Consider the following 25,020-nt stretch of genomic DNA (forward strand, 5'->3'; position numbering starts at 1 on the left):
GAGTTATTTATTATTTTACTGGTGCAAATCCAGTGTCGTCACAGGGGCTAGTAGTCTAAGAATGATTCGATAAAAATATGTTTGCCCATTTCCCTTGAGACTTAAACAACTTTACACTGTAAAAATAAATGTACTACAAATAAAATGGTAAAGGTGAAAACAAAAAAAGACGTTCTTTTTAAAAAGATCGTTTACCATTTCTTGAAGTTTGAGATGGAAAACGTGTAAGATTTTTCTCTCTCTTCTCTCGCTGGTGTTTTTTTTCAGCTCTTCTCCTCACCTTCTCTTCCTCCTACTCTTAACTATCACCAACTGACTTTTCTTCAGCCCCTTTCCCAACATTCTCTCCTGACCTTTCATTGGCCCAGCACTCTAAGAGCTCACAGGGGTAAGCATTATTACACGTGCATACGCACACACAGTGTCACATGTTACATTACATGCACAGTGTGAGGCATATGCATTAACCTCCCCTTTGCCTTATCTCTCTCCCTTCCCAAGCTGCCCAAAGCTTGAGCTCCGAACTTTTTCATAGTTTCAAAATGTTCTGCACATCTACACTGCTCAAGTTTCAGTTTAAAACAAAAATGAGCAAAATCGGCCTTAGATTACCATATTCTTATATAAGATTATTTAGTTCAGGGCTCTCAGATCATGTAGTGCTCTTGGATGCCACTGCGCTGTAAGGCCAGGCTGAGGGACCCACCAAACTGTTTTCCCCCTCTGCAAAGGAATGGAGTAATGTCCCCATTCACTTGTGTGGGGGGAAGAAAGTCCCCTTACCAAAAAAAATGGCGGTAGGGGTGGAGCAAATCTATCCCCAACTAAGAGTAATTGGGGCAACAGGGTGACCCAATTTTACCCCCAAAATTTACCCCCCAGCCAGTTTTTGGTACAGCGCTCCTTCCCTATTTAAGCTAATGGAGACATTGCCCCATTGTCTTGGAAGTGAAAAGCCCCCCTGCTGAAAAACAGTTGCAGGGTGTGTGTGTGTGTGTGTGTGAAGTCCACCCCCCACCAAGGACCCTTGAGGCAATAGGGTCCTTGATGGGGGGGGGGTGCACTTTAACCCCCTCCAACCAATTTTTGGCAGGGGAGGCTTTTTCTCACCCCATGCAGAGGAATGAAAAAATGGCTCTATTCACTTGCATGGGAGTGGGAAGAGAGAAAGAGGAGCCAGAGAGAGAGAAAGAGCCATAAGAAGGGACCAGAGGGGGTGGGGAGAGAAAGAAAGAAAAGAAAGAGCCAGAGAAACAAAAGGAAGGAAGGAAGGAAGGAAGGAAGGAAGGAAGGAAAGAGCCAGAGAGAGAAAAGAGGAGCCACACACAGAGAGAAGCCAAGAGTGAGTAGCACACACATAGGTTGCACATTCATGCATACACAAACACAGTTAAGTGGGCACTAACATTTTTGTGACTGCCCCTGCCCCCGACAGCAACCAATTTGTGGTGGTGACCAGGGCCCTTTTTCAAAATGCCAAATGTTCCCACAGGCCCCAAAAGGTTGGAGACCCCTGATTTTGTTAAAGTATTTTTTTTATCTTCCTCCTCAGGCAGTCCTCAGGCAGTAAAATGCATATAATTATTAAAACAAGAAGCATCAATTTTAAAAATCTGCAGTAAAACAGAAAAGACAAACAACTGTTTTTTTCCTTGAAGGAGCTGTAACTGCTACTTTCCTCCTCCCCTCAGGGCAAGATGGCTCTTCAGAAACTCCTGTGGGGGCAGTTGGAGATGGGAGCTTACTCTGAGTAATTGCAGTTAACCTCTTTGCCATGTAAACATCTCTGAGGAATTACAGTTAACCTCATTGCCATGTAAAGACCTTTCTTTTAAAAAGCAGTAAATTCAAACACACTTTCAGTACATTTTAAGTTTTGCTCTGAAATTTCTCCCCTCAAGGTTTGTCTCAAATCTATGCCCGATATAGTGGGCCTGATATGGACTTTCTATCTGTGCTACAGACTTACAGTGGGTTCAGGCACAATCCTGTCCATGTTCAGGCAGAAAAAAGGCCTACAACTCCCAGCATCAGTGGTAGGACTTTTTTTTCCTGTCTAAACATGCATAGGATTGCACCCTTAATAGTATTTCCCCCTCTCTTGAGAACTGTAATTCTATGGGAGGGAGTAGGGACCTGGTAAGAGATAAAATAAAACTTCCCTGAGGAATGTCAAGCAAGACTGAAAGGACCAGGTGCGCTGTTTGGGGGTGAGGGAGGCTGAGAATCCATGTTCCCCCAAATGCATTTACTTACCATCTATACAGAAAACGTACAACAAAAAATATAATTACATTTGGTTCCAGCTTGTAAATGGCTTTGCTTGCATGAAGGAACAAAGTAAAATTCATTAACCTACCTATTATAAGCCTTCGTCTTAAATTTCTAATGGTGCAATTGTTGCACAAATTATGCTTAAGTTCGTTCCCTCTAGGAGGGGTATGCCAATATCCCCTTAGAGACACACAGAACTCCGAGATTCAGTCCAACGCAGTTTTATTTGGCAGGAGACAAACAGCGCTGTTCAGGTGGATTCTTGCGGCTAACGCCACAAAGGAGAACCACACCCTAGATGTTTTTGGTACAGCTTATATACATTCAGTATAATGACCTCATTAGCTATGCGGGGTGGGCCACATAATATCCATGAACTTCATTAAGCATGCGTAGTTGACATGTCTCTACGGCTGACCTGTCCTTGCAAGCTGGGCAGGAAGCGATCTAGCTGGAACTGATTCTAACCAGCTGCAGGAGTGGCGGCTACTTGAGGGTGTGGGGCTCCTCTGGCTGTACCTAATATGAAACAGACCATTACTGTTGGTTTCAACAAGGCAGTTGATAAGTAGGGATGTATGAAAATCACTTACCTTTTGCGGATTATGCTGATGGTGGGGGGGGGAGGCGGTCCGTCCCTCCCCCCGGAATCCTCTGCGGCCGGCTGTGCTCCGCAGAGGGCTCTGGGTTAAAAAAAACAAAACAAAAACAAACCACGCGTATGCAAATGGCGGCGGCTATGGCCGCCGCCATTTGCGTTCCTTCTTTTTAGCCATCTTAAATTATGTAAATATTTACGTAGACTATGACAGTGAAAATAAGGGGAACGCAAATAGCATAGCGGGCGCTATTTGCATTCCCCTTATTTTCGCCGTCTTACTCTACGTAATTATTTATGTAGAGTAAGACAGCCCAAAATAAGGAGCACAAATGGCGGCGGCCATAGCCACTGCCGTTTGCGTACACCTTTTTTTTTTTTTTTTTACCCAGTCGTTTTAGGCTACATTAAAACTTACGTAGCCTATCACGTCTGTGTAAAAAACAAAACAAAACTGGAAATGGCGGCGGCGGCAGCCGGTTGGAAGACCAGCCACCGCAGCTGCCGCCGCCGGAGCCGCCGCCAGAGCCGCCGCCGCCCGGAAGATCCGCCCCAGGTAAGTCTTATCCTGGGGGGATCCGCGGGGTGGGGTGGGGGGCAGGCCATTCCGCCACAGATTTCGGGGGGCCAAATGCACTGGCATTCGGCCTCCCCGAGATCCATGGGGGAATTCTCTGCCATCCCTATTCATAAGACTATCTGCCTCTGGGACTTTCCACTGTAGGAGGCTGCCTCGGATGGCTGCCAATACTTTAAGATGGTGCTTCTTTCGTTCTATCAATCCCCGCTTAAAAGCCTTTCATCGAGCATTAAACACGTTAGTCAGCCATCTCGACTTTGTCATAAAACAAAAGCATTTGTTTTGACAAGGCAGCTTCAATTAATCTTTGGGACAGACCCCTAGCGCAGGGGATGATGCAACAGCCAAACAGTACCAAAACTCCAACTACCACTACAAGCGAGATAAGGATAGAGGCTGCCAAATGTTTCCATTTACCAAACCATTTTTCCAGCCAGACAGTTAAGGGATTGTTAACTCCTGAATTCCCGGCTAGTTCTTCAGATAGGGTGGTGAGGCCTTGCAATGCCTTTGTTATCATGCCGTCAGGGGCGGTGTTATTGGGGATGAAGGTGCAGCATCTCCCGCCTAACAAAATGCATACTCCTTTTTCTGCTAACATCATGTCAAGAACATGCCGATTTTCCGAGGCCATTTGGCTAGTGGCGTCTATTTGTTCAGCCAATCCCTTTATAGCATCTTGGCTATAGTTTATAAAACTTTGCTGATTATAATAGATGTAATTAATCCAATCTACATTTTTGTTAATGGTTGCCCACCAAAACAGAGTAGATTCGAATCCTGCGGCTATCTGGTTTCACCCTTTAAACTCATCAGGGACTCTTGGCACTCCTCTTGAATCTATATATATTCGATTGTCGAAAGGGGTCGCACTTCACCTTCAGCAGGAACGGGCAGGCTGCTGGGGTGGGTAGAAAGCAATGGAAAAGGGGACCGCAAGCTGAACCAGCCTGCAGGTCCCAGACCAATTTGAGGGAAGGGTTTCAAAGAGCTCCAGGCCTCCACAATACCACCAGAGGTCGGCTCGGGGAATGGGCAGAGAGTTATTATGGAATGTTGTAGTCTTGAGGCAGGTTGAGAGATTGCCCAGAGGGGTTCTATCTTGCTCTAAGGACCGGTAGATGCATCCAGTGTGGTTCCATCCCTCCATAGGGATGTCAAGAATTCCGCTATGGATCTCGGGGAGGCCGAATGCCAGTGCATTCGGCCCCCCGAAATTGGTGGCGGAACAGCCTGCTCCCCTGCCCCCCCCCCCGGGACGAGACTTACCTGGGGCGGATATTCCAGGCGGCGGCTCCGGCGGCAGCTCCAGCGGCGGTGCGGCGGTGGCTGGTCTTCCGACCAGCTGCAGTCGCCATTTCCAGTAAAAAATAAAAAAAAAAGACGTGATAGGCTCCGTAAAGATTTGCGTAGCCTATCACGGCTAGGTTTAAAAAAACAAACAAACCCGTGATAGGCTACGTAAATGTTTACGTAGCGTATCACATCTGACTTAAAACAAAACAAAACTGCGCGTACGCAAATGGCGGCGGCTACGGCCGCCGCCATTTGCATTCCTTATTTTGGCACGTCTTAGTCTACGTCACGATTTATGTAGACTAAGACAGCGAAAATAAGGGGAACGCAAATAGCGTAGCATCCGTTGTTGTTGGTTTTTTTTTTTTTTTAGTCAGACATGATACGCTACGGCCGCTGCCATTTGCGTCCCTGCTAGCCAGTGGCTGGATGTCCGGTTGCTGGTGGAGCTGGCCAGCGGCTCCGCAAAATCCCTGTGGAGCGGAGCTGGCCGGCCAGGATTCTGGGGGGGATTCTGGGGGGAGGGACGGAACGCCTCCCCCCCACCATCAACATAATCCGCGAACAGGTAAGTGACTTTTATACATCCCTATCCCTCCATGGCCCCTTCATGGATCACTGCCTTGTTGTGGCGAAGGGGCTTGCGTAACTCAGTGAAGCCATAAGCTATGCCGTGCAGGGCCACCCAAGACGGACAGGTCATGGCAGAGAGTTCTGACAAAATGTGGTCCACTGGAGAAGGAAATGGCAACCCACTCCAGTATTCTTGCCAAGAAAACCCCATGGAACGTATCACAAGGCTAAAAGAGATGACGCCGGAAGATGAGCCCCTCAGGTCGGAAGGTGTCCAATATGCTACTGGGGAAGAGCAGAGGGTATTTCCAAGTAGCGCCAGAAAGAGTGAAGCGGCTGGGCCAAACCCGAAAGGACACTCAGCTGTGGATGTGTCTGGCGGTGAAAAGAAAATCCGATGCTGTAAAGAACAATATTGTTTAGGAACCTGGAATGTCAGATCAATGAATCAAGGTAAGCTGGAGGTGGTCAAACATGAGATGGCAAGATTGAACATCGACATCTTGGGAATCAGCGAACTAAAATGGACAGGCATGGGCGAATTTAATTCAGGTGACCATCATATCTACTATTGTGGGCAAGAATCCCTTAGAAGAAATGGAGTAGCACTCATAGTCAACAAAAGGGTGGGAAAAGCAGTACTGGGGTACAATCTTAAAAATGATAGAATGATCTCAGTACGAATCCAAGGCAAACCATTCAACATCACAGTAATTCAAGTCTATGCCCCAACCACTGAGGCCGAAGAAGCTGAGGTTGATCGGTTCTATGAAGACCTACAACACCTTCTAGAACTAACACCAAAAAAAGATGTCCTCTTCATCATAGGGGATTGGAATGCTAAAGTAGGAAGTCAAGAAATCACCGGGATAACAGGCAGGCATGGCCTTGGTGTACAAAATGAAGCAGGACAAAAGCTAATAGAGTTTTGCCAAGAGAACACGCTGATCATAGCAAACACTCTTTTCCAACAGCACAAGAGGCGACTCTACACATGGACGTCACCAGATGGTCAATATCGAAATCAGATTGATTATGTCCTTTGCAGCCAAAGATGGAGAAGCTCCATACAGTCAGTAAAAACAAGACCTGGAGCTGACTGTGGCTCAGATCATGAGCTGCTTCTTGCAAAATTTCGGCTTAAATTGAAGAACGTAGGGAAAACCACTAAACCGTTCAGGTATGACCTAAATCATATCCCTGATGAATATACAGTGGAGGTGAGGAATAGATTTCAGGGATTAGACCTGATAGACAGAGTGCCTGAGGAACTATGGACGGAGGTCCGTAACATTGTTCAGGAGGCAGCAACGAAATCCGTCCCAAAGAAAAAGAAATGCAAGAAAGCCAAGTGGCTGTCTGATGAGGCTTTACAAGTAGCTCACGAAAGAAGTGAAAAGCAAAGGAGAAAGGGGAAGATATACCCAACTGAATGCAGAGTTCCAGAGAATAGCAAGGAGAGACAAGAAGGCCTTCTTAAATGAACAATGCAAAGAAATCGAGGAAAACAACAGAATGGGAAAGACTAGAGATCTCTTCAAGAAAATTGGAGATCTCAAGGGAACGTTTTGTGCAAAGACGGGCATGATAAAGGACAAAGAAGGCAGGGACCTCACAGAAGCAGATGAGATTAAGAAGAGGTGGCAAGAATACACAGAAGAACTATACAGGAAAGATCTTAATGTCCCTGATAGCCATGATAGTGCGCTCACTGAACTTGAGCCAGACATCCTAGAGAGTGAAGTCAAGTGGGCCTTAGGAAGCATTAGTAACAACAAAGCTAGCGGAGATGACAGTATTCCAGCCGAGCTATTTAAAATCCTAAAAGATGATGCTGTTAAAGTGCTGCATTCAATATGCCAACAAATCTGGAACACTCAACAGTGGCCACAAGACTGGAAAAGGTCAGTTTACATTCCAATTCCAAAGAAGGGCAACGCCAAAGAGTGTTCAAACTACCGCACAATTGCGCTCATTTCACATGCCAGCAAGGTGATGCTCAAAATCCTACAAGCTAGGCTTCAGCAGTATGCGAACCGAGAACTACCGGAAGTACAAGCTGGATTTCGAAGAGGCAGAGGAACTAGAGATCAAATCGCCAACATTCGCTGCATCATGGAGAAAGCAAGAGAATTCCAGAAAAACGTCTATTTCTGCTTCATTGACTACGCTAAAGCCTTTGATTGTGTGGATCACAACAAACTGTGGCAAATTCTTAAAGTGATGGGAGTACCAGACCACCTTACCTGTCTCCTGAGAAACCTGTACGAGGGTCAAGAAGCAACAGTAAGAACCAGAGATGGAACAACCGATTGGTTCAAAATTGGGAAAGGAGTACGACAAGGCTGCATATTGTCACCCTGCTTATTTAACTTATATGCAGAGTACATCATGAGAAATGCCGGGTTGGATGAATCAGAGGTCGGAATTAAGATTGCCGGGAGAATTATCAACAACCTCCGATATGCAGACGATACTACCCTAATGGCAGAAAGCGAAGAGGATCTCAAGAGCCTCTTGTTGAGGGTGAAAGAGGAGAGTGCAAAAGCTGGTTTGAAACTCAACATTAAAAAAACTAAGATTATGTCATCTGGCCCTATCACTTCCTGGCATATAGAAGGGGAAGAAATGGAAGCAGTGACAGATTTTACTTTCTTGGGCTCCAAGATCACCGCAGACGGTGACTGTAGCCATGAAATTAAAAGACGCTTGCTCCTTGGGAGGAAAGCTATGGCCAACCTAGACAGCATAGTAAGAAGCAGAGACATCACCTTGCCGACAAAGGTCCGTCTAATCAAAGCTATGGTTTTCCCAGTAGTAATGTATGGCTGTGAGAGCTGGACTATAAGGAAGGCTGAGCGCCGAAGAATTGATGCTTTCGAACTGTGGTGCTGGAGAAGACTCTTACGAGTCCCCTGGACTGCAAGGAGGTCAAATCAGTCCATCCTAAAGGAAATCAACCCTGAGTGCTCATTGGAAGGACAGATAATGAAGCTGAAGCTCCAATATTTTGGCCACCTAATGCGAAGAGAAAACTCCCTGGAAAAGACCCTGATGCTGGGAAAGACTGAAGGCAAAAGGAGAAGGGGACGGCAGAGGATGAGATGGCTAGATAGCATCACGGATGCAATGAATATGAACTTGAGCATGCTCCGGGAGAGAGCGCAGGACAGGAAGGCCTGGCGTGCTATGGTCCATGGGGTCACGAAGAGTCGGACACGACTGAACGACTGAACAACAACAACAACAATCCCTCCATGGAAGACACAGGGAGTTAGGGATGTCAGAGAATTCCGCCACGGATCTCGGTGAGGCCGAATGCCAGTGCATTCGGCCGCCTGAAATCCGTGGCGGAACGAAGCCCCCACCCCCCCACCCCTCAAAAGGTGCGCAAAATGGAGCACTTACCTCCTGCCGTCCACGCTGACTTGTGAATGGAGGCCGCCCTGCAGCTGCCATTCACTTCTTCATCAAAACCGTGATAGGCTATGTAAATACTTACGTAGCCTATGCCTATCACAGCCTCCGCAGGGATGCAAAAGCTGTCCCTGCGTTAGCCGTGATAGGCTACGTAAGTATTTACGTAGCCTATCACAGCAAGCCCCCCCCCCCAAAAAAAAACAGTGTACGCAAATGGCGGCAGCTATGGCGGCTGCCATTTGCGTTCCCTATTTAGCCTACGTAAATATTTACATAGGCTATTATGGCCGAAACAAGGGGAACACAAATAGCGTAGTGGGCGCTATTTGCATTCCGGTTTTTTTGCCGTAATAGCCTACGTAAATATTTATGTAGGCTAAAACGGGGGGGGGGGGGAGAAACACAAATGGTGCCCACTATGCTATTTGCGTTCCCCTTGTTTTTGCCATAATAGCCTATGTAAATATTTACGTAATATTTACATAATAGCCTATTTTAGCTAAAATGGCTAAAAATAGGGAACGCAAATGGCGGCCACCATAGCCGCTGCCATTAGCGTACGCTGTTTTTTTTTTTTTGGCTTACCGTGATAGGCTACATAAATACCAGGGATGGCGGAGAATTTCTCCCCGAAACTTCGGGGGGCCGAGCGCCAACGTGTTCGGCCCCCCGAACAAGTTTCGGGGAGAAATCCTCCGCCCCCCCGCCCCCCGCCCCCCCCCGGGACGGGACTTACCTTCCCTGAATGTCCCTCCCGGCGGCGGGTCCGGCTGGCGGTTCGTCCAGTGTTCGAGTGGGGCGGGAGCGGCAGCCGGTCTTTTGACCGGCTGCCGCCCCCGCCATTGCAATGAAAGAAAAGAAAAAAAACGTCCCCAAGATTTGCAAAGTCAGCCGTGATAGGCTACGTGAATCGTCACGTAGCCTATCAGGGGACGTTTTTTTTTTTTTTTTTTTTACTTTTGTGTTCGCGGCCGGGCGAGGCGGGAAGCCTCCTCCCCGGCCTGAATTTCGGCCGGGCGAGGCGGGAAGCCTCCCCCCCGGCCTGAATTTCGGCCGGGCGAGGCGGGAAGCCTCCCCCCCCGCCTGAACTTCGCGGGGGGAGCAGCGAAGCGCTCCCCCCCACCGCGAAAAAGCTGCGAGAAAAGGTAAGTGACTTTCGTTCACCCCTAATAAATACTTATGTAGCCTATCACGGCAGCTTCGCAGGGAGGATTCCAGGGAGGATTCCAGGGGGAGGGACGGAATGCTTCCCCCCCACTGTGAATCCAAGCTCCGCAAAGGCAAGTGGCTTTTGTACATCCCTACAGGGGGTAGGATGCGACCTTCTATTTTGAGGGGGGGTAGAGTTTATTGAGGTCTTGGCAACTCTCGTCGCCCCACGCATCGGGATGTTGAAACAGATGGATCATGCAAGTAAGGAGGGAAGGCTGGTCCCACCCTAAGGGAAAAGGTAATACCTTGGTGACGGATCTTCTGGCCGCACATACAAAACAATCGGATTTGTTTAAGGACTTGGCTGTGTATTTTACCCACTCTAGCCATACATTGTCAGCTTCTTTTGTCATTGGGATCCCTAACTGGGCTCTCCAGGGGTGGTCTTTTGCACTAAGGGTGGCTTGGGAGGGGCTTTTGTAATTCATCTGGCCTGTTGTATTACTTGCTTGATGGTTTTATGGACCCGCGGCAGGCTCCACTGATCTAATCCCTACTGTCCCCCCTTCGTGAGGCAGACCTTGGTCCCTAGTGGTAACTGGCTTTTCCGGCTGCCAGTGTAGTAGGTGTAAGGTTTAATCAGTTGTACCTCAAAAACCCTTTTTCCTAGGCAGGTGATAGACTTCATGGATTTATAATATTCTGCCCCTAAAGAAGTTCTGAAAACTGTTTGGCCATTTTCTTGACAACAAGATTGCCCCGCTCCCACTACTCCATTGGAAAGTAGTGCTAGGACCCACAGCCCCTTCATTTTCGGCGAAAAAGTCCCTTCAGCCCCTCAAGAGCCTGATAGGTCCATGCCGTCTCTAAATCTTGCCCTGTGCCTCCTCGAGCATCCGGGGTCGGGGAGGGCAGAGGGTTGTTGCTTGTGGACCCCGAGTCTCCTTGGGGACAGGACACAGGATGCAGAGGTCTGGTCTGGATACTTTTTTATCCTAGTATGATGAGTCCACCTATCCCACCCCAAAAGTTTTACCGCTGTGTGGCTAGTCAGGGCCACAGTATAGAGTCTGTCCCACCTGGCAGTCAGGTGGTGAAGATCCTGGGTGAAGGTTCTGATCCATTTAGGGATGTCAGAGAATTCCGCCACGGATCTTGGTGAGGCTGAATGCCTGCCCCCCCCACCGCGGATCCCCCCTGGGACGAGACTTACCTGGGGCGGATCTTCCGACCGGCTGCCACCGCCGCCATTTCCAGGCTTGTGTAAAAAAAAAAAAAGACGTGATAGGCTACGTAAAGATTTACGTCACCTATCATGGCTAGGTTTTAAAAAAAAGAAAAAAAAGATGTGATAGGCTACGTAAATCTTTACGTAGCCTATCATGGTTGGGGGTGGGTTTAAAAAAAAAATGCGTACGCAAATGGCGGCGGCTACGGCCACCGCCATTTGTGTTCCTTTTTTTTACCGTCTTAATCTATGTAAATATTTACGTAGACTATGACAGCGAAAATAAAGGGGAACGCAAATAGCACCCGCTACACTATTTGCGTTCCCCTTTATTTTCACAGTCATAGTCTACGTAAATATTTACGTAGATTAAGACGGCCAAAAAGAAGGAACGCAAATGGCGGCGGCCGTAGCCACCACCATTTGCGTACGCGTTTTTTTGGTTGTTTTTTTTACCCAGAGCCCTCCACGGCCAGAAATCTGGCTGCAGACGGCTCTGGCCTGGCCGGGCCGGGCCTGGCCGGCTGCTCTGCGGAGCTGCCACGGAGCACAGCTGGCCATTCGAGGATTCCGGGGGGAGGGACGGAACGCCTCTCCCCCACCATCAACATAATCCACGAAAGGTAAGTCACTTTCGTACATCCCTAGATCCATTGCAAGGAGCCTGGCCCCCTGGAATTTCTCTTTTTCTTCCCGCCTATCATAGACTTTCATAGCAATCTCAATAAGTTCTTCAATGCCCTTTCCCATTACTCCTTCTACCTTTTGCAATTTTCTTCTAATGTCATCATATGACTGGCCCACAAGTAGGGACACCAGAACCCGTCTATTGTCGGGGCTCTCAGGATCCAGATCAGTATACTTCTGACACACCTCACACAGCCTTTCATAGAATCCCGCTGGGGATTCTTCTTTTATCTGTTTTATTTCATACAGTTTGGATAAGTTGTCTGTCTTTCTAATACACTTCCTCATTCCCTTTACAAGCAGATTAGCATAGCTGGCATGCCGCTTGCGCTCCGCATCAGTCCCATGTGACCACCGGGGGTTGGTGTCAGGGATGGCCTTGGCTCCGCTAATCTTATCTTCATCCTCGCCTGTGCTCGAGCCGTCTCAAAAACACATTCCCTTGCTTTTGTTTTTACTAGTCTCCACTCCTCAGCTGTCAATAGGGTGCGCATGACAATCTGCATGTCTTGCCAAGTGGGCTTGTGAGTATCAGTGACAGTCTTGAAGACCCCAGCCATTCGGCCCGGATCTTCGGAGAAGGTAAGGTTTTGATGTTTCCAATTATAGAGGTCGCTGGTAGTAAAAGAGACATACACATAAGCTGTGTGTCCCTTTGAATCAAGGACTTCCCTTAAGGGAGCTTGGAGAGATGTTTCTGGCACCGCCTCAGGGTCGTTTTGAGGGGGATTCATGGCTCCAGAGAGACTCTAACCGAGCTTTGGCAGCGGCCACCTCCCTCTCTTCATGGTCCTTTTTCCAAAAATCCTCCCAAATTTTTTTCTCGGCCTGAATCTCGGCCGGAGTTTCCTGGGACACAGATTGTGGGAGGCTGGGATATAAAGGGGGGGCCTAAAAGGTCCTCGGGCGCCGGGGGAATAACGGAGGCTGACGGGGGCAGAGGCCGTCCGACGCTGCAGCCTTCGTGGGACCTCTGCGGCCAATCATCATTGTACACTGAGACATTTTACATTTCAGTAACCATGACGGCGAAGGTCTCCTTGTAATCATGGATTCCCAGGAATCAATATATGGGAGTTGGTCTAAATGGCCGTCTCTGGTGACTACTTGGTAAACAGAAGAGACCAGCGAAGGGTCATAAGAGCTTCCCTCGGGTCATCCAATGCCAAACGTTGGCCACTCGTGATTACAAAATTCCTCCAAAGTTTCTCTAGGCATTTTAACACCATAATCACTCTTAAACTGTTTCCAGTGTTGAAGCATACACCCCAGAGGTGTGCTCTCAGAACATTTTCTAGAGGCAGAACCCATGGCTCTCCTGGCCTCTGTCCCAATGTTAATTCCAAAAGAGAAACACGCTCTTACCTCGTCTGAGGTGGCCGCGTCCGGCTGCTTCAAACCGTCACCTCTGAGCGGAGGACTGTTGGTTCTGTATCCAGAAAGGGACTTCCCCTCTAGGGTCCCCGATGCCGGTTGACACATGTCCGAGAAGCAGGGGAATGGCAGTTCCTAATTCAGGCTTCCGGTGCGCACTTCATTCCTTGCCGTCGGAGGTTGTTTGGCCACGGGGGTCGACTAGAGGAAAAGTCCCGGCAGAGTCGCCACTTGTTGCACAAATTATGCTTAAGTTCGTTCCCTCTAGGAGGGGTATGCCAATATCCCCTTACAGACACACACAGAACTCCAAGATTCAGTCAACGCAGTTTTATTTGGCAGGAGACAAACAGCACTGTTCAGGTGGATTCTCGCGGCTAACGCCACAAAGGAGAACCACACCCTAGATGCTTTTGGTACAGCTTATATGCATTCAGTATAATGACCTCATTAGCTATGCGGGGTGGGCCACATAATATCCATGAACTTCATTAAGCATGCGTAGTTGACATGTCTCTATGGCTGACCTATCCTTGCAAGCTGGGCAGGAAGCGATCTAGCTGGAACTGATTCTAACCAGCTGCAGGAGTGGCAGCTACTTGAGGGTGGGGGGCTCCTCTGGCTGTACCCAATATGAAACAGACCATTACTGTTGGTTTCAACAAGGCAGTTGATAAGACTATCTTCCTCTGGGACTTTCCACTGTAGGAGGCTGCCTCGGATGGCTGCCAATACTTTAAGATGGTGCCTTTTTGGTTCTATCACAATCCTATACACACTTACCTGGGAGTAAGCCCCTTGAACTCAGTGGGACTTACTTCTCAGTAGACATGTAGAGGATTGTGCTCTAAAACTTGGAACAGCTAAATAGCCCTATGAATCATAAAGCAAATCCTATCCATAAGAATTGTAGCTAAACTCACTATGACCCCAAGTGGCTAACAAATTCAAATGTATCACCAGACTAAACGAACAGGGAAATATTCCCCAGACAATGGCCTTGCAGCCCATGAAGCCACTCACCCGCGCCAAGGGGCCCGTAGAATCAGCACCAGCGGCGGCGGCTGGAAATGAAACGCGGCGACTGAGCTGCCCTCGGCCATTTCCTTTAAAGATATATCCCCCTTTCCTGTGGCAACAGCCTGCAAGGTGGCTTACAAACATGCACTAAAAAACACACCGCTAGATAAGCAGTCATCATGGCTAGCTTGCTGCCAGGCGGTGGTTGCCTCCGAGGAGTACGAGTACCTGAGTTTATCCGAGTCCTGTGCCTTGCAGAAATGCTGCTTCTTCTTCTTAGGGGCAACATGAGAGAGAGCAGGCTTCTTGGCTCCAGGTCAGCCTTCCCCAGCCTGGTGCCCTCTAGATGTGCCGGACTATAACTCCCACCAGCCCCAGCCAGACTGGCCATGGGTGAGGATGATGGAGGTTGTAGTCCAATGCGTCTGGAGGGCTCAAAGCTGGGGTAGGCTGCTCTAGGTTGTTCCAGAGAAGCCTCCTCTCTCTGATGGCCCAGAAGAAAGGGAAATTGATTGCGCTTCTGAAACATGGTGGGCTTTAATAATCGCAGGCACTTCTGGGAAACGTGTCTCTCCCTTGCCTCCTCATTGCACATCATGCCTTCCATCTTTGTTTCTCGTTGCCCCTTCTGGGTTTGCCAAAGGAAGCGTGGTTAGTGAGTTTGGTATCTGTGTGTGCGTGTATCTGTGTGTGCTCTCACCAACAAGATAAAAGCCTAGAGGTGGCAGGAAGAGGCAGGCGGTGTTTGCGCGGCCCAAGGATAGCCCTACATGGGGTATGATCAAAGATTGAGCATCACAACCAAAACTGAGGGACAGCAGGCTCTGTATCCCTGCTAACCTGATCGTTCTGTAAACCTATGTGCTCTAAAAATGAATTAACTACCCAACAAGACAAGAGCCTGGAGGTGGTAGAAAGAGGAGGAAGTCAATTGTGTAGCCAGGCAGTAAGTTATGCACATTCGTTCTGGGTAATTCATTTCCATAGCTGCTACTCTTGCCCAGGCTTTTGTCAAGCATGGATATTTGTTTCCTTTCCCCTGACCTCTCAGCTTTTTATTAGAAATCTTTTTTATCATTTCAATTGATTTTAATGCTGCTTTTATACACTCAGCATCGGTGGTTCAGGACATGTGGTTGTCTGAGGTCTGCAGAACAGGCCCATGGCTTCATGTGAGGGGAGGGCAAGTCAGTTACTACTGTGCAAAGTTTTAATTTCGCACAGGGGTGGGCAACTTGTGGCCCTCCAAATGTGTTGGGCTACAATTCCCAATTCCCTAGCCAGCATAGCCAATGGTGAGGCAACATGGGAGTTGTAGGCCAAAGCATCTGGATAACCACAAATGGTCTGCCCCTGTATGTTAGCAGCTTGGAATACACAGCAGCTACTTGGTAGTTAATATTTGGAATTATAATTAAGCATGAGAAGAGTGGGACACTGGTGGTGATTTTACAAAGGCACTGAAGCCTTCATTTTAGATAGTGTTGCTGTTGTTGTTTTATGTGTAGCTCTACATTAAAAATAAATGTATATATTAATGATAAGTAAAGATCATCCAATATTTCTGTGGTGACATAAACATGTACAGCTCTTTTAGCTGTACAACCATAATAACTGATCCATATTCATTTGTCATTCACATGTGTTATTTCAGTAACAATCCTATATGTCAGTATTTTGGTCCCTGCTCTAGATGCCTCTGTTATTGTAGCCAACATCAAAATTCTCCTTTCCACTGCATAGGGCATATTTAAATGATCTATTCACTCCACAGACATTTTTTAAAAAATGGTTACCACTCCGTGTGTCTCTTCAAATATGAGTTGTCAGAATAATGTACAGTACACATCCAGGTTACCTCAGTGTGTTCTGTATTATAAAATGCCACTGAATAAAAGTGGGACAGTAATATTCCCGGTGTCCAATTCGCTTATATTTCAAGGATAGTTCTGTACAACAAGGTGGAATTACACATTACATGTGTAATAAATGCTCAGTTGTTGTTTTTCTAGCTTTGAAGACAGGATTTGGAGCAGAGATACTCAACCCTGTCCTCTCTGGCATTCTCTACTCCAGATGTCCCCAGCCACTTTTCTCCAGCCTGGTTTGAAATATGTTTGGAACCTTGCTGGAAGGGAAGTGCCTGTGGGATATTTTGGAGTGGAGAAAGCAGGTGTTTAGGAAAGGATTGTGCATATACAAGTTGCTGTTTCAGTACTTCAAATCCCTCTCCTGTACTTGCTTTTCCCTAGGAACAGCAGTAATCAGGCTTTGGTTTGTGTTTAATGCAGAGCAAACTTCCCCAACCTGGTGCCATCCAGATGTTTTGAACTACAACTCCCACCATTGGCCATGCTAGCTAGGTGTGATGGGAGTTGAAATCCAAAACATATGGAGGGCACCAGGATGGGAAAGGCTGAGGTAGAGTTAGGCCCCAAGGAAGCATTGAGTTGGATTCAGACTAAGTTAGGCCATTTTTGTGCACCTCCATATTATGAACTTTTTGACTTCATGGGCCAGGGGTGGGCAACTTGTGGCCCTCCAGATAGCTTGGCCTACAACTTCCATCACCCCTAGCCAGTGTAGCCAGTGGTGAGAGAACATGGGAGTTAAGGCCAAAGCATCTGGAGGGCCAGAAGTTTCCCACTCATGTCATCTGCACTCATGTGTCTTGGGCTTAACATGACTGAAAGAAAAACTACTTGAGAAGGGGCTAGCAAGAACATTCAGGTGGGCCCTGCCTCCTAGATGCCAGTGCGCACACACCTGGCTGATGTGCGATTGGCATCAGACTGAAGGCGGTTGTATCTATATGTATAGGTTTCCTCCAATAGGACTGGAACCCTGATTTGCCAAAGCTCCCATCCCTGTGGAGAAAATCATATGCATGTAGATACAACCCCCTCCAAACTGATGCCGATCAAGTGTCAGGGAGTGGGGAGCAGGCTTACCTGTTATCATCTAAGGGGCAGGGCTAACCTGCACATCCTCGCTAGAACCTTCACGGGTTCCGTACCCATGAATATCTGAATAGGGTACTGAATGTCTGAATAGAACCACTGCTAATGCAGTTAATAATTCTGCCCCCTTTCTTCCCCACTTCAGTGCAGAAAACCTATGACTGAGCATGCTCTTCCTTTCCCTCTTTATTGAAATCCAACTATTTGCATCTAAATGCAATCATTTGTGGAAGTCTTTGATGAGAAACACACTTATTAGTCCACTGTATAAAGTAGCATACTAAAAAGAAGAAGTCAACTAAAAATAACCAACAAAACAAAGACCCCTTTCCATAAATATACATTAAACAGATGTTTTATTCCTTTTATTCTTCTTTCAAAGGGCTAGTGCCTAGAATTCTTACATGTTAGGTTATGTTTAACATTAGCTTTAATCCTATCTTGTCAAACAGTAAAGTGCCAATATCAAAGAGGTTTTAAAGTTTGCAAAAAAAAAATAATCATTTGCAAAGAGTATTTCCTAGTACATACACTTCCTTATATCAATGCCAGTAATTCAATTCCAGGAGAATTTTAGAACCACAAAGGATACTTAAAGAAAGGCCATTTTAATGTCCCCGATTTATGCACAAAAGAGCTCCCCTTATCTTAAACAGGGTAGAATGAAATCTTACTGAAGGTGAATAATTCCTCCTACTTCTCAACTCCACCTACTCATAAGTCATCAGACCTAACTGAGGACACATCTACATGTACTCTTTTCGGTTGAGGAGAGGAATTGGGAGCAATTAACAATGCCAAATTCCTACAAGCCAGACAGCTCCTGAAGTCAACCCATGCTCATCTCTACCTGTCTGCCGCTAGAGAGTTGTGAATGGAGTCCAAACCATGCAAATCCTTACCAGATGATCTGAGTCTCATACTATAAATTAACAGCTTTCACCTTTCCTTCCTTCCTTCCTTCCTTCCTTCCTTCCTTCCTTCCTTCTTTTTGTAGCATCCAGCTAGAAAGAGCTTCTGTTGCCGGGACATTCCATTTTCCCAGCACTAGGAAAAACCACAATATTTTGAGCAGGGCTAGTTCAAGAAGTTTGGCTGCCTGAGGCAAAGAACAAGATGTCACCCCCTCCCACTCCATGCACAAAAAGCCAATTCGACTGCCAGATGAATCTGTCCAACACTGCTGATGAGACAGTTTCCTGTAATGCACCGTAAGGCAGCAGGCTAATAGGATGCAGGGCAGGTCGTGAGGCGCACAGCTGTTTCCTCCCAGCACCTTGCTGCCACCTCCCAGCATTCACTGCCTGAAGCAACTGCTTCACTCTGCCTAATGGTTCAGCCCACCCTGATTTTGATGATAAGAACATGGACTTCTACCAACAAACATATCTGCTACAAACACAAGTGAGGATCAAAGGACTTGACAAGTGCCTGTGACGAGTGATGCAACCTGTTATCAGGTGATAAACATGCATATATGTTCAGATTCACACATGAAGGCATTTTATTTGATACGTTGGAGTTCTTACAACATACTATACACAAATATTCATCACCAAAGGACAAGTATTATTGGGCATGGAAGTTGCCCTTTCCCCAGTCATGCCCATCCTGTTCTACAGGAAAAAATGGGACCTCTCTCCTTTGGAGAACTTTCTATAGTTTTCTGTGCATAGACAAAGAGAAGGGTTAAGAATGAGCTACATATTCTGCTCCTTTCACAATAGCTCAGAAATGGGCACTGGCCTTCTTTGTTGCATTGTGTTCTTTATCACAGCTTTTATTTAAAACTGGCATTGTTAGGGAGGGGAAACTCTCAGGGACCTAGATAAACTGGCAATTCCACAGCTCTGCTGGCTGTGAAAGAGTAGCAACATCACACATGAAGCGTTCTGTTTTCTGGGCTGGTTCCAGTTATAGTTTTGTGTCTCTATGTGGTATAAGCAGCAAATGTTGATGCAAAAGAGTCCTGGTGGCGGGTTTGGAGTGTGATATTGTTACATTACATCACCAGTGAGTTAAATTAAATAGAGCTGAGAAAATTAAATGGAAAAATGGTTAAATAAACTCATCAACGCTTACGCATGAAAACGTTAGAAGAATAATGAATAATATCCTTTAGGAAATTCTGAAAGCCCATTTAGTTACATTACATATAAATGTTGTACATCTATTCATCTCTCTGTCCAAATCCAGTGCCAGATAAATGTACACTGTCACCCATCTGCCTCCATGTGCCGCTTCTGGACACTTCTGTCTAAATATTAGGATCATACTAATTACTGGTACTGTTAAAATCCAGTGAAGCTGCATTATCAAAATGAACCAGTGTCCTTTACCAAAGTTGGGAGACATTTGTAAGTAGCAAAAGATCACATTCTATATTAAAAGTATAATAATCCTGCAAGAAGAGAATATATAATGAATTTGGCTACCTCCTTTGCACTGTGCTGCCTGAGTTCCACATGTCTGCCATCTGGTTTATTCTCTAAGGCACAACTCTCCCTTATGCTTTCACTTGGCATTATATCAGTGTATCAGTGTATGAATAACTACAGCATTCCGTGGATGCCTACCTGATCCCAGATGCTAGCCTTCTCAAAGGCACAAAGTGGATTCGTGCAGCCACTTTCCCCACAAGATGGCTATTTTCAGTTCACCTTGTGGTAGGGATGGCAGAGAATTTCTCCACGAATCTCAGGAAGGCAGAATGCCAGCGCATTCGGGCCCCCGAAATCGGTGGCGGAACGGTCTGCCCCCCCCCCGGGATGAGACTTACCTTGGGCGAATCTTCCTGGCGGCAGCAGCTCCGGTGGCAGTTCAGTGGCGGGGCAGCAGCGGCGGCGGCTGCGGCGGCTGGTCTTCCGACCTGCTGCCACTGCCGCCATTTCCAGTAAAAAAACACAACGTGATAGGCTACGTAAAGATTTACGTAGCCTATCATGGCTAGATTTTAAAAAAACACCGTGATAGGCTATGTAAATGTTTACGTAGCCTATCACGGCTGATTTAAAAGAAAAAAAACCCCGCGCGTATGCAAATGGCGGTGCCCATGGGGGCCGCCATTTGCATTCCTTATTTTGGCACGTCTTAGTCTACGTAAACATTTACGTAGACTAAGATGGTGAAAATAAGGGGAACGCAAATGGTGGCGCCCATTGGCGCCGCCATTTGCGTACGCGCGGGTTTTTTTTCTTTTACATCAGCCATGATAGGCTATGTAAACATTTACGTAGCCTATCACGGCTGACTGCAGGGACACAAACAGCCAGAATTTCGGGGGGAGGGACGGAGCGCCTCCCCCCCGCCAGAATTTCGGGGGGAGGGACGGAGCGCCTCCCCCCCACCGCGAATGTCACCCTTCGAAAAGTTAAGTGACTTTCGTACATCCCTACCTTGTGGTGGGGTCAGAGATCAGCACAGCATTCAGTCTCGTGAATAGGTTCAACATGTGATCGCAGAGCAGCTAAACAAATTAATCCATCCTAGCAATTCACAAACCTGGGTTCCATACAAACCTCTGCTGTGGCAAAGACCTGATCCATAAGTTGTTTTGTGGCTTGGCCTGGGAGTCAGACTTCCTATTATCTGCAGAGAGGTCTGAGGATTCAGAAGATGGGGAAGAGTGGGGGCAGGAACCAGCCTCGGGAAAAAATTCCCAGATGGCACTGCACCAACAACAGACCCCCAGGAGGTAGTGAAGCCTTTGCCTGCATAGCCCAAGGAAGTCACTCTGCCTCCTTCTGAGGACAGTACCCTTGGCAGTGCAAGAGGGCCTGCCTCTCAGCATCCACACCAGCTCTAGGAGCAGCAACAGGCTCTTGGACCTCACTGGAGACAGCCCCTGAGGAACAGAGCATGTCCCCTTTAAGTACCAAACATTATTTAGAGGAAACAGCATTAGGAACACCAACTGTGTCAGCAGGACTTCTTAAGACAAGGATGGGGAACCTCCAGCCATGGGCCTCATCCATCCCACAGAGGGTCCCCATCTGATCCCCAGTGGCTTGGATGCCCCCTCTGGTCCCTGTCACATCCCCTCCCCAATCCCCACCCCCTGGATGCTAGCAAAAGCTTGGGGAGGAGGTGGGGAGAGGAATCCCCACTGTTGTCTCTGACCACAGATTGGAGATAATGGGGAAATTCCACTTGCTTAGCACACATTTGCCCTCTTAATTGGGAAGGGGAGTGCCACATTAAGTGCTTTGCCCATCCTATGTCCTCCACAATGAGGGAAGGCATGGGGCAGACCAAGCCACCCCAACAGAGGTACAGGGTGGAGGAGCCCTGATGTCATCAGACCCATGGAAGGCCAGAATGACTTTGATGAGTTTTGCATTGTACCAACAATCATCATGCTGCATGTATATATAGGCGAGAGATAATCTGGTAAAACAGACGGTAGGAAGGAGACAGCAATCCACAGCTGTATGAAGTATGCTCTGTCCAATCTACATGCTGCTGATGATTATCTATAGATGTGGGGAAAGCAGGATTAACATTTCTGTTGGAATCCTTTCACCTTCTCCTCTCTCCTGTGCATAATTTGACATGGCGGCACTTCTAAATGCTCAGCCCATCAACTTTGTTAGTGGCTATTTAACTCTGAGGATCTATGTGTATTCGTAGACAAGTGTAGATTATCCTACACAGGTACTCCTTAAACAAAAATGTGTGGTCACATAGATTGCGGATTGATATACGGTTATGTATTATTCCATATTAAGGATGCACCAGCATCCAATTGCTCACTCCAAAAGCAGTGGTGTAGTGGGAGCCAAGGCTCACAGAGTTGAAGCACCAGGACTTTTTGATTGGCAGGGACAATGGCATCATGTTCCACCCACCTCAGGCTTCCTCTTCCCTCTGAATTTAGCTGCAATCCTCACAGTAGCTGGGGGAAATGGACTTCCCTAGCAACAAGATATTGTTTGCTGTTGTAGTGCAACATAGTTTGGAGTGGCTTGGTCTTGAATAGGTAATTAAGATCCATTATCTCAGGGTCGAGCAGAAGGTAGATCTGCAGATATTTTGGACATCAATCCCCCCCCCCACACACACACACACACACAAAACCTCTGCCAGCATGTCTAATAGTCAGGAATGCTGGGAGTTAAAGTTCAAACCATCTGGAGTTCTACTTTCTGCCCACCCCAGCATTAGGTTTACAAAAGGCCTATGAAAGACATATAAAACAGAAAGAGAAAGACAGACAGATCAACACCACTGTCTGCATTTTTGGACTTTCTTTGGGGGCATGATGATGGAGATTGTCTTAATGAGCGCCTTCACGTCAAAATTCACCACAACGCCACTGCCCAAAAGAGGTTGAGTTTTTATGGGCAGTCTGAACACTCACAAAAGGCTCACTGGCGCTTGAAAAGCCACTCCCCTTCTACCCCAAGTACCTCCCTTTTGGGGGAGGTGGTAGAAGTGGGAACTCCAGAGGCCTTGGTGCCTTTCCCCGCCAGGGCCCCAGTCTGATAACCCCTGGCAGGTTATTGATGCTATTTATATCCCCAGTGGAAATGATGTACTGGTTTTCCATTGGCGATTATGGAACTAGTAGTCACAGTCCCATACCTGACAGCGAAACAAGCTCCACCAGGGCCTCTGGACCACCCACAGCCACCTCTCTGTTTCCTCTGCCCCATGCCAATAACTGGATCCTTGGGAAGTTGGTGGCAACAGCACTTACAGGTTTGAGACAGGCAGGGCCCTGCTCACCTTGAACATGCAACATCCTTATTCAGTATACACTAAGAAGATTACAAGACACTAAGCATATGCTAAGAAGGTTACAAAAAGCAGCATTCAAGAGTCTGAAGAGCTCAGTGCCTGGCTAATTTGCAGTCGTTGTTTGATTCTAATTTGCCATCACTGTCTGATAATGGATCTGTGACCATGTGAAAGTGGTGTAAGCTCTTCTCAGTGCAAGGGACTTTTAGCCCTATACAGGTGAAAAGGCAGGACATGTAGAGCTGCATTTTGAGGTCAGACAAGTTTCATAGCAGCTCTGTTCTGAATATTGTGATGAAAAACTTTTTTATTGAATGTTTCTTATTGAAAGGCCTCTGAGGAAGACACTGGCAAAAACATATTCAGGATTAATTTATTTTTATTAAGATTTCACTAATGAACATTATTAGACCACCTTTGGATTTAATTGCTTTTGTTCTTGCTTTGTTGTAGGATCTAACCATAATTTGTTGTTTGCTACCATTTTGAGTTAAATTAGCTCAATTGACACTTTTGAGCCACCACGGATGCACACCAGGAACGGCGAACCTCTTTCAGCCTGAGGGACAAATTCAATTTCGGAGATGCTGGACTGGGACCCCAGGTGGGCTAGATTTAGCCCGTGGCCCTGAGGTTCAATACCCTTGGTATACACCATTTCCATACTAGTTGAGACCTCATTTGATACACTTGTGGTTTGAGAGGCAATACTCCATCTTGACACTAACAGTAGACCAATGGAGGCTGGTGGCTCCAGTGTCAGTGGGGTGGTAGATCTGCTCTGGGTTTCAGTCAGAACCAGTCAGAACTCTAAAGGAGCTATCCAAGGTGTGGAGAATGTTGGATATCTCCTTTAGAGTTCTGACTGAAACCTGAAGCATATCCACCACCCCACTGACATTGGAGCCACCAGCCTCCAATTCAATAGACTTCTATATTCACAGCATACCCTGTTCACCACTTCTTCTTCTTCTTCTTCTTCTTCTTCTTCTTCTTCTTCTTCTTCTTCTTCTTCTTCTGACCTCATCCTACAAGGTTACCATTGCAGGTAAAGTTGAAGTTTATTTGGATTCAAAGCCAAAAATCTCCCTTACCTCTCCATTGACTGGTTGCACTTTTACAACAACAACAACAACAATTTCAATTAAATGTTGCAGATGAAGTAAGACCCAAGTTAGTGCAGGGACTCCTGTCTTTGAGGCTAACTTTTGTTTTTTCAACACCCTCAACCACAGGCTCAAGTAAAACACACATCAAAGATACACTACAGCACATTATTGCAGGGCCCCACTTGCATTACGTGAAAATGTGTTCTTAATTAAAACATATTCACACTGATGCAAAATAATGTTGACTTGATATCATACTAAAGCTTGATCTATTTATTATGGAATTCTACACATTCATGCAAATATATGATTTCAACATTAAACTGGTATATAATATAGCATTTTTGTTGCCTGCTTTTCTTCTGTGAAAAAATCGAATCTTTCCTCTTGGGATCTCATTATTTTTAAAGGGCTCTTTACCAATAACTGTGTATAGTTGCTACTATGTGCTTTCTATTAAAAATGTAGTTTGGCTGAATATTCTCCAGAGTAGTTTGCTTTTCTTCTATGTGGTGGCTGTTTGTAGATTGTCTCCTTTGATGACCTTCTATAGGAAGTATTATATAAAGAGATAGTTGCTGTCACAAGAACTCCAAATGACATGGCTGTGGAGAGGAATGGCTTTATTAGCAAAGCATTTAGGGATAATCTGTCTGTCTTTTGTCAGCCTGAGCAACTGATTTTCTATCTCACTCTTGTATGGGATGCATCCAAATGCCAATATTAGGGATATGAGGAAGCAAAGCACAGTGGTGGTGCACAAGCTTTGCATGCAGAAGGTTCCAGGTTCAATCCCTGGCATCTCCAGTTTGTTTTTGCTTTTTAAAGGAACAGGGAGCAGTTGAGGAGGGAAACCTCTTCATGTGACTTTGGAGAGCTAGCACCAATCAAAGTAAATTGTACTTTGTTAGGTGGCCAAATAAGGTTAGCCTTAGAGTAGACCCATTGAAATGAATGGGACTTGTTAGTCATGAGTAACTCAAGCCCCATCCCTTTCAATGGGTCTACTC

The 25,020-nt window shown here is 46.6% G+C and overlaps 1 protein-coding gene across 2 annotated transcripts in view; it reads left to right on the plus strand.

Moving 5' to 3' along the window:
• Nucleotides 1–1,235: 1,235 nt before the first annotated feature.
• CCK (cholecystokinin) overlaps nt 1,236–25,020 on the plus strand; it is a 43,243-nt gene continuing 19,458 nt past the window's right edge. The window contains exons 1-2 of one of the 2 annotated variants that reach the window (XM_084860415.1): nt 1,236–1,342; nt 12,270–12,390. The gene's annotated coding sequence lies outside the window, so the exon portion shown is untranslated. Of the gene's footprint in view, nt 1,343–12,252; nt 12,391–25,020 lie in introns of those variants that run through there. The other variant, XM_084860414.1, reaches the window with a different exon arrangement.

The sequence above is a fragment of the Heloderma suspectum genome, chromosome 5 (genome assembly GCF_057233095.1).
Source record: "Heloderma suspectum isolate Gila_16-S chromosome 5, 16-S_ref, whole genome shotgun sequence".
Classification (NCBI taxonomy): Eukaryota; Metazoa; Chordata; class Lepidosauria; order Squamata; family Helodermatidae; genus Heloderma; species Heloderma suspectum.